This window comes from Simochromis diagramma, unplaced genomic scaffold (assembly GCF_900408965.1).
Source record: "Simochromis diagramma unplaced genomic scaffold, fSimDia1.1 OVJJ01000598.1, whole genome shotgun sequence".
Taxonomy (NCBI): Eukaryota; Metazoa; Chordata; class Actinopteri; order Cichliformes; family Cichlidae; genus Simochromis; species Simochromis diagramma.
In genome coordinates this window covers 8460-18729 of record NW_024386993.1, presented here as the reverse complement: position 1 = coordinate 18729, position 10270 = coordinate 8460, and the positions used below count along the sequence as shown (strand labels likewise).

Here is a 10270-nt window from a genome sequence, read left to right as displayed (position 1 = left end):
GTCATTAAGAATCTAATCGCAGAATGAACGGGATGGGACAGTTTCCTTTAACACGGCCCCGCCTCCACGGAGGAGACGGCGCCCGCCATCATACCACCTTTCGTCTTACTCCACTGGTTTTTGAAGAACCCGCTGACTCTGGGCTAGCCGCACAAGGAGCCGCAGTGAGTAAAACAGAATCTGTTGGCGGTGAAACGGTTTCTGCTAGAAAACAAAGAGTAGAGACAGTTTCTCCTGAACCCAAGGACCGCGCCCAGTCGGTGAATGGTAACACAAGGCCCACAGTGGCGAATAAGCTTAAAATTCTGATTGGCCAGAAGATGAAAATGGACTGACAGCTTATTCTGGGTCATTAATTAGCGTAGAGCGTATTAAAAACCGTTTTCCTTACTCCCCATCTGAGGATGGAGCCTTAATTTTTGAGGCTGTTTACCCTTAGTCATTGGACTATGAAAGTGTAAATCTAAAAACTGTCTTTGTGGCTGCTGATCAGCTAGAGAGTCCATTGCTAGAGAGCCCGGTGTTAGAGTGTTTTTCAGCTGCCCAGCCTGTAGCCGTAGCACAGCCAGCTGCCCAGCCTGTAGCCGTAGCACAGCCAGCTGCCCAGCCTGTAGCCGTAGCACAGCCAGCTGCCCAGCCTGTAGCCGTAGCACAGCCAGCTGCCCAGCCTGTAGCCGTAGCACAGCCAGCTGCCCAGCCTGTAGCCGTAGCACAGACTGCTGCCCAGCTAGTCACTCAGTCAGCTGCCCAGCGGCCACCTTCAGCTCAGCTAACACCTCCACCACGTTCAGCCCCGCTACCCGTAGCTCAGTTATCACCACAACCAGACTTACTGCAAGATTTGTTACAGTCCATAGCCCAGTCAGTAGCTCAGTTAGTAGAGGAATCATTAACTTTGTCACCTCCTCAGTCAGCCACTCATCTTCACCCTCAGCCAGGGGTCCCAATTGCCTCTGGTCCTGCATCTGCTCCGGCTGGAGGGCCCGAGGAGCCCGTCCCGCCTCAGGTTTCGTCAGCTGGAGGGCCCGAGGAGCCCGTCCAGCCTCATGCCTCGTCAGCTGTTGGGTCCGAGGAGCCCACCCAGCACTACCCTTCGTTAGCTGAAGGTCCTGGAGGACCCAGCCAGCACATCCTCATATCTGCTGACAGTCCGGGGAAGTCTGTTCAGCCGTCACCTGCTGAATCATCCCCTACGACTTCTACACTGTCACCTACAGCATCGTCGCCTGCAGCATCGTCGCCTGCAGCATCCGCATCACCGCCTGCAGCATCCGCATCACCGCCTGCAGCATCCGCATCACCACTGTCAGGTTCCGCAGCGGCCACGCTGCCGTCAGGTTCATCCACGTCTGGTCCTGCCTCGTCAGCCTCATCCACATCTGGTCCTGCCTCGTCTGGTCCTGCCTCATCTGGTCCTGCGGTTGCCACACCATCATCGTACCCAGCTCGTCCTGTTCCGCCTCGCGTCTGCCGGCCGCTTCCCAGGCCTCTAGATGGGCGTCATGGCCATCGAGGCTTCCACGTGGCCGGCCTCCAGAGGGAGTTCGACGCCATCGCTGGCCTCACAGCCGACCTCCAGACCTGCTCTGTCGCCGCCACTGCCTTCCGCATGGTCGGCCTCCGGATTTGTTTTGTCTGCACCGCCGCCGTTGCCATCTGCACGTTTTGTTGCCACTGCCTAACCCACAGCAGGTCCCGCTTGTATTGCCGTCCTGCGGGTCGGCCGCCAGAACTGTGTTTGCTGCCACTGGACCGGGGGGTTGGACTATTGAACTGAGTTTTCCTTTTGTTGGTGTTGTCGGAGAGGTTTTTCCTCACATCCCCATGGTCTGCCACACAGACCGTGACAGCACGGGGCAAACTTCAGTCAGGAGAACAACTGAGATTATTCATCCACAATACGAGGTTAGTTATTAATATACTGCAACAACATGGGAATAGCACAGCTGCGAGAGAATTCAACATTAATGAATCAATGTTACAGAAGTGGAGGAAGCGCAGTTTTTGGCTTTCCCCATATTTCAAAAGTGCTTCATCTCTTTGTTATGACTGTCGTCCGTCATAATTTGCAGATGATAATGGCTGTAGCCGCTGCGATGCTTTCGACCAAAACAGGCACAGCTTGATGACATCATCAACATGCGCTATCGCGGTAGAGCGGTATAGAGATTGAAAATGTGACGTCATTCTGGGGTAAAACCGCAAAGGATTCTGGGAACGCATGGCAAGCGGTACTAGCGCACGCAGGCTTTCACATGAAAACAGTCACACAGCGATAAAAAGAAACACAAAAATGGCAAGAAGCTGTTGTATTATTAACTGCAATAGCCGGTCGCATGACAAGCCACGGGAAGCCGACGGGTAAAGAGATTGTTTTTTTTTTTTTTTATCGGATTATGTCGTGGAAGAGAAATTGTTTATTATTGATTATTATTATTATTTTTAAAAGACATGTTCAATCCTAATTAAACACATCAAATAGCGTGTAGTTATACTCTTTGGAGACACTTTGTCAACTAGTTGGTGTAAAATTAAGTGGGCAGCCGAAAGAAGAAGTAGTCAGTATGAGGAAATTATTCTGGTGAAGAAATAAATAGGTGCAGTGAACGTCTGGCCAGCATGAATCACATGATACACGTGTCAGTTTTTCAATGTTAGTTCCCAGTTTTGAAGCGTCAAACAAACAGTATATAAGCACTGATCTTACTGCTGTTTAGCACCTTCTCACTGGACGGCTGAAGCTACTGGTCGGTGCTGAAAAGAAATCTAATCTATAAATATTCTACATATTCTCCAGAAGGTCTGCTTCAAAATCTGTTCTATTCTTTTTTTTAATGAACGATGTCTTGATGTCTTCTGTTTTTCCACAGAGATATTAAAGATCACCATGAAGCTGCTGACCGTGTTTGTGTTTCTTTGTGTAATGATCCCTCTGATCATTACTGCTCGTGAGTATTAAAGTATAGTGTACATAATGTGTGTATGTGTGTGTGTATGTATTCATAAAAATAACAGTTCAATATAATAAATGGAAATTTAACAATCAAAGTCAAGATCTGATGTTTTAATTTAATTTGAACTTTTTAATTTGAACTTTTATTCCAGAAAAATCAGACAGCAGTGGGACAGAGGATAAGCCACAAGGTGGGTCAAAATTTTAAAAACTCACAGCAAAATTAATCACAGTTCTGTGATGTTGAATGGAACAGCAACACGTCAATGTACTACAAAGTCTGTAGTACAAATGTTGTGTTATTTCAAAATTATTATTTGTAATGTAAATTGAAATCTAAAATTTTATATTAAATATGGCAAAATATTTAATTAAATATATACATTTGAAAAGTGTGTCCATAGAATAAAAAAGAAAGAACACCATGCAAATACAAAATGTTTTCACAGATACATAAACATCATACAAGTGTAATTTGCTTGTCTTTAGAAGACCATGTTGTTGACAAGAGAACCCTGTATCTTTGGCGCAAACGTTGGACTTGCGTTAGATGGCGATGGGTATGGAGAAAGCGATGGGGGTAAACCTGATTTTTGATTTACCACTTTGTTTCTTTCTCTTAATATTTTATAACAATATCCATTCTTTTTTTAAATTAACATAAAATACATATTTGTACAGTGCTGTTAAAGTATACAGGTTATTTTGTTGATACACCATACTGGATATTTTCCTCAGTATACATGTCTTATAGTTTCAGTTAATATTGTTTTCTTTGGGTGTACAGGAAAGAGGTGGACGAATGATATATATATGGTCACCACTGATACCGATTTTGTCTGGGTCTGAAAAAGATGATCCCTGGTCTTCCATGAAAAGCATGGGCCATCAGACAGAGAAGCAAATCATTTCATCCAACCCCCTGAACTATCAGTTTCCCCTTTTACATCTTTACTTATCTTCTTTCGCTGTACTGCTACATAACAAATTTGGCAACAAGTGACACAAACTGGAGTGGACTGAACCGTGTCTTCTAATAGCAACAGCTATTCATTTCTGTTCTTATTATCTTCATCATTAAACTCTTAAGCATTAAATCAAATTGGTCTCTGTGTCTTTGTCACATGTCACTTTTTTATTGGTCTGAACCCAAACACCAAATACTTTTTTCATCTCTCTTTATTTTTAAATACCTTAATAGAAAATAGCAAGTCAGACCTGCTAATATCTGACTGAGCTCAAAGCATTTAGTAAAGAAGATCCTAAACAATATCCAGAATAAAGTATTAATATTAAGTTGGTCTCATGTAGGGATGGGTATCGTTTAGGTTTTATCCGATACCGGTGCCAAACCGGTACTTTTGAAACGGTGCCGGTGCTTAAACGGTGCTCAAACCGGTGCTTAAAGAATGGAGAACACAAAATTGGTCCAAAAACCTCTCATGTTCAGCTGTTTTTTTGTAAAAAGATAACAATGTTAGCCTTTTCTGCAGCTATGGGGCATATATGATATCACTCTTGGCTGGAAGCAGTGCTTAAACAATGGAAAAAACACAAACTTTGTCCAAAAACCTCTCATGTTCAAATTCAAAATTCAAATTCAAATTTTATTTGTCACGTACACAGTCATACACAGTACGATATGTAGTGAAATGCTTGGACAACTGCTCGTGACCTAAAGAAAACAAAAAAGGAAAAGGCTATGAATAAGATAGGAAATAAATATGAAAAATTAAAAAGGGTAAATTTAACTAGGAAGGAATAAAATATAAATTAAGGTTAAAAATGAAATAACTGTACAACACAAATTAGAATGAAGGGTAAATTTAACTGGGAGAATAAGATAAAATATATAAATTAAAGTTGAAAATAAAATAACTGTACAACAAAATACACAATATAGAACTATATAAGAATGTATGAAGAAATATAAATAAATATATACACAATAACAGCAGCATATACACAATAACAGCAGCGTGATTTAAGTAATGAAGTGAAAACAATGTCCAGAATGTCCAGTGTGTGTGTAAGAACTGTATGTGTGGGTCAGTACTGTGTGGTGGTGTGATTGAGAGACCGTATCGCCTGCAGGAAGAAGCTCCTCCTCAGTCTCTCTGTGTTGGTCTTCAGGGAGCGGAATCGCTTTCCTGACCTCAACAGAGAGAACAGTCTGTTGTTGGGATGGCTGAGGTCCTTCACGATCTTCCTGGCCTTGGTCCAGCACCGCCTGCTGTAGATTGAGTGCAGGTCAGGGAGCTCGGAGCGGATGGTGCGCTCAGCTGACCGCACAACCCTCTGTAGAGCTCGTCTGTCCTGCATGGTGCTGTTCCCGAACCAGGTTAAGATGTTTCCCGTCAGGATGCTCTCTATGGTGCAGGAGTAAAAGTTCCTGAGCACCTTGGAGGGCAGTTGGAAGTCTCTCAAGCGTCTGAGGTGGTAGAGACGCTGACGGGCCTTTTTCACCATGGTGTTGATGTGACAGGACCATGACAGGTCCTGCGTGATGTGAACTCCGAGGTATTTGAAGCTGTCCACTCTCTCCACTGGGCACTCGTTGATGACGGGGGTCTGGTAGTTCCTCTCCTGCTTAGTGCTGAAGTCCACTATCAGCTCCTTTGTCTTACTGACGTTTAGAAGGAGGTTGTTCCTCTGGCACCAGTTCTCCAGATTCCTAATCTCCTTCAGGTAGGCCGTCTCGTTGTTATCAGAGATCAGGCCCACCACGACGGTGTCGTCAGCAAACTTGATGATGGTGGTGGAGCTGGTAGTGGCCACACAGTCATATGTGTACAAAGAGTACAGCAGGGGGCTCAGAACACACCCCTGGGGGGCTCCAGTGCTGAGAGTGGTGGAGGCTGAGACATGTCCGCCCATCCTTACTGCCTGTGGTCTGCCAGTTAGGAAGTTGGAGATCCACAGACACATAGATGAGCTGAGTCCCAGATGCTCCAGCTTGGTGGTGAGTGTGGAGGGAATTATGGTGTTAAATGCAGAGCTGTAGTCTATGAAGAGCATTTTAACATAATTCCCCCTTCTAGTGTCCAAGTGAGTGAGTGATGTGTGGAGGAGATGAGAGATGGCATCGTCTGTGGAACGATTTGGACGGTAAGCAAACTGTAGTGGGTCCAGTGTGTCTGGTAGTGAAGAAATGATGAAGTCTCTGACCAGGCGTTCAAAACACTTCATCACTACTGAGGTGAGGGCTACAGGGCGATAGTCATTGAGAGAAGCAGGGTGGGGTTTCTTCGGGACAGGAACAATGATGGACTCTTTGAAGCATGTGGGGATCACAAACTGAGATAAAGAGATGTTGAATATCTCAGTGAACACAGGAGCTAGCTGGTATGCTGGTATGTTGAACTGTTTTCCACTTTTTCTTTGGTCATTTTAGCCTTTTTGGCCAGGGTGAAGGGAGTATCTGCCGTATCTGAGTGTCAAACAAGAAGACAGCCGCATGTAGCTATGATGATGTTTGCTAGTTCACCTTACATGCATTAATGTAATAACATGGTTAGCCTACTCAACGTAAATTACACATGGACAACATTAAGCTACTCACGCAGAGAAGAACGGCTGCTGCTGCCATCATCATCCTCATCATTTCTGCTACACTGGCAGGGCTAGGGGCCAGGACTCTCCTCTTCGGGTTTTTTGGAGGATGTTGCTAACTCCGGGTCCGATAACAGGCACCACACCCGCAGTAGATGCGCTCGGTGTGATGTCTCGCAGCAAGCTATCAAATACGGCGCATTTCTCGGCTTTTAAAAAAAAAACCCGCTATGCGTCGCCAGGTGTTTCATCGGATTTGAGGTGTTACCTCCTTTGACAGTATCACAGTATCAGCTTAAAGCACTTGTTGCAGGCTGCTGAGTTTGCATATTTTGCTGTGAAGTACAGTCAGACTTTGACCGCTTCGCCTTGGGCATTTTTAATCTGTAGCGCTGCTCTAAAAGAACGTACGTACCTGGCCCCGCCTACTGTCCTCGGAAACGTAAAATGATTGGCTAGAATCTAAAGTGTATCACAGCTCAGGGAAAAAAAAGCACCGAAATAAAGCACCGAAATGTGCGCTGCTTTTCGGTCTGGTTACTACCGTTTATGTCACCGGTATCCGGTGCCATGATGGCACCGGATACCGGTACCCATCCCTAGTCTCATGATAATTTATAGAATTGATCTTAGCTACTGTTTGATATGTGAGTAAACAAAGGAGATGGTAAAAGGAAAAGGACTCATAAAATACCTTTTCAAAAGGACACATTTTATTTTTGTCTTCATTGATACAAATACATTGTTGTCATATTTGCTTGACTCATTTTTATTGTACAGTGCAATGATTTCATTAAACTAAATAGGATATGGATCCTCTTTTCTTCTTATTACTTTTTCCATACAGGACTTATTACAGTTTATTTTGATTGAGTAGACACAGCTTAAAAACTATATGATGCCATGTTTTGGCTTTTCTCCTGTCCTTTGTAGTCCCTCGTGTTGGAATTTATTTCTTATGTTCAAGGCTATATACCTCATAATTAGCATCACCCATTTGTTTTATCCTTCACTGCACACAGTGTTTTGTAGAGAAGTTTTGAAAGTAGTCTGAACGCTCTAATACTAACAGGCACAAACAGAAGCCCGTTCTCTGAGGAATTTGAGGGGGATGGTCTGCCTGGGCTGGTGATGGTACCAGAAGGTAGAAAACTTTAAGCCTGACACTGCTAGAATAAACAGGACCATACATTTCTGGGGTTAGAGAAGCTTTCTTTCCTTTTCCTTTCCCCCTCTCTTTCTCTTCATGCAGGCCTGATTGGAGGGCAAGAGGTGGTTGCCATGGTAATGGGAGTGTTGTCAAGGTCATCTTTAAACATGTGTTGGATTTCAGCCAAATAAGGAGAACTGTGGTTTTCCTCCCAACTTTTGACCAATCACCTTAGTATCCTGTTTATCACACATAATAAAAAGCATTTACTGCTGAGGCACAGCAGCCTTTGTCTCCGAGCCAGAGAGAAAGAGGTCCATGGAGTTGTGTAAAATAATCTGAAATTCTAACCGTTTGATAATAAACTGTGAAAACTTTTCATTCAAGCATATTTGTCTTCTCTCATAAAAACAAAACAAAACTAGTTACTAATGCAACTAGCTGGGGAACAAAGTACAACTATATAAAATGAGGGCGATCATGACCTGATCAAATCCGCTGCCTTCAGGGTGTGGGCCACCGAGACACAGTCAGAGACACAGTCAGAGACACAGTCAGAGACACAGCCCTGATCAGCAGTGATTACCCTAAATATGAAGTCTTAGTCAGTTTGAAAGAGATATTTATGTGCACACTTGTTTTATTGCCATAATATTCTGCACCCTCCTTTTGACTATTTACTATTTTTTTTTTTAATATTTTCATTTTGTCCCAATGACTACATCCTCCCTGTACAGTAATGTGAAAAATAAATTACACCCTCTTTCACTTGTTACCATGTATCTGTTCAATTCAATGTTTTTTTTAGAGTGCCAAATGACAAAAACAGCCACCTCAGGGTCCCTTATATTGTATGCTTCAGAAGCTCAGGAGACATCCTAGTCACATGTGTGAATGCCTAAAACTGGTTCTTTTCCATAGACCTCAGTCATACAGGGCACCAGCTTCACTGACGAAACACAAAATCAACTATGTGAATGTTTTATTCCTTCATTCATTCTGCTCCGGCTTTTTGTTGTATTTAACATTTAACATGTATATTCCTGTCTGACAAAAACAATAAACTCTGCTTAGTGTTAATGCGAAACATTAATACATGAATGATTTTTAAAATAAATCAAGATACAAAATCATTACTTTGACCTTTTAATAAATACATTGTATCCTGCCATCATGAAGTTGTTATTGTAGTGTTTCAAAATAGCTTGTACATTTCTCTTGATAGTTTTATATTACAAAACAGACATTCTTAGTCTATACGTTGCATTTTAGCATAGAACTCTAGACATATTTAGGTGTTATTTCTCAATTTTTTATTTCCTAATATTCCATTATGGTAGTGAACTGGACATGTGTGTGCTTAATAAACTGGCAAATTACAGCAGGATTTTCCTATCCTCGGTCAGAAGGCACAGGTGACTTATATGATGAAAGAGAGGGTCCACAGCAATGAGAATTAGGGTTCCTTTAATCCAAACATCTCCAGAAGTGAATTCGTGTGAGTATATGTATATGTGTGTGGTTCTGTAAAATAACAGAAATTACAATTAGCAAACAATTAAAGTCAACCAAGCTGGTCTAAATAATACAGAAAGGGTTGAACAGAAAGTCTAATTCGAAAATGACTAAACACCACCCCCTGGTGGACACAAATGGGCTGCTGCACAGGGGTAGACTCCATCTTTACTTTGGGCAGCTCAGTTCACAAGGGTAGCGCCATTTTGGTCAAATCAGCGTGAATATACAATGTCTCGTGGCTACACAAACCGCTGGAAAACTCTATAAAGGCATCACACAATGTACATAGGCAAGTGTATGATAAGTTACAACCATAGAACAAACAAATACAAGGCACTTACTTATCATTCACGCACACGCACGACACATGTTCAGTACAACAGCCCAGCTCCACCAGCGCTATCACGGTGAACCAGCGCAAACACAACAAAGGATGGGAGGAATGTACCATCTTAGCAGTGGTTAGAGGGGGTCCGTGGAACAGTCTATATACACAAATCACAGGGGTTTTCTACAGCCGCCCCCTAATGTGTATAGCACATTAGTAAACATCAAAAACCCATGTGAATATAACTAAGGACATTCAGCTGACAGTTCAGGTAACGTGATAAGTTTTGACACAGGCCGTTGGTATTTATGTTCCCCAATGGCGACTTCAGCTACTCGCACCTGTCCATCCGGGCTGGGAAATACCTGTGTTACCTGTCCTACGGGCCAGGAAGCCCGTGGGAGCTGATAGTCCACCACCATGACAGTCTGTCCCACTCTCAAAGGTGGAGTAGTCTGGTTCCACTTCTGGCGAGGCTGCAGTCCAGGCAGGTAGCGCTGAATGAACTGAGTCCAGAACCGGTCTGCTATGACTTGGCTGTGACGCCATTTTCGCCTTCCAAGTTCTTCTATGGTGCCATATACTGCCTGGGGAAGGGAAGCATCGCGCCGCCCCATGAGCAACATATTTGGCGTGATCGGGTCAACATCTGCAATATCCGAGGAAACGTATCCCAGTGGCTTGGAATTAAGTATGCCCTCTACTTCAATAAGAACAGTAAGCAACAAATCCTCTGGCACCGCTTGACCTTTGAGGGCAACTTGAAGTG

General features: G+C 43.5%; 1 long non-coding RNA gene across 2 annotated transcripts; it reads left to right on the top strand.

Moving 5' to 3' along the window:
• Positions 1-2677: 2677 nt before the first annotated feature.
• On the top strand, positions 2678-4055 carry LOC120739018. 2 transcript variants are annotated; one of them, XR_005697098.1, is made up of 5 exons: positions 2678-2800; positions 2871-2948; positions 3106-3144; positions 3443-3533; positions 3741-4055. It is a non-coding gene; the product is annotated as an uncharacterized LOC120739018 (long non-coding RNA). The 2 variants fall into 2 exon arrangements; XR_005697099.1 differs by having other exon boundaries at positions 2707-2747.
• Positions 4056-10270: the final 6215 nt, after the last annotated feature.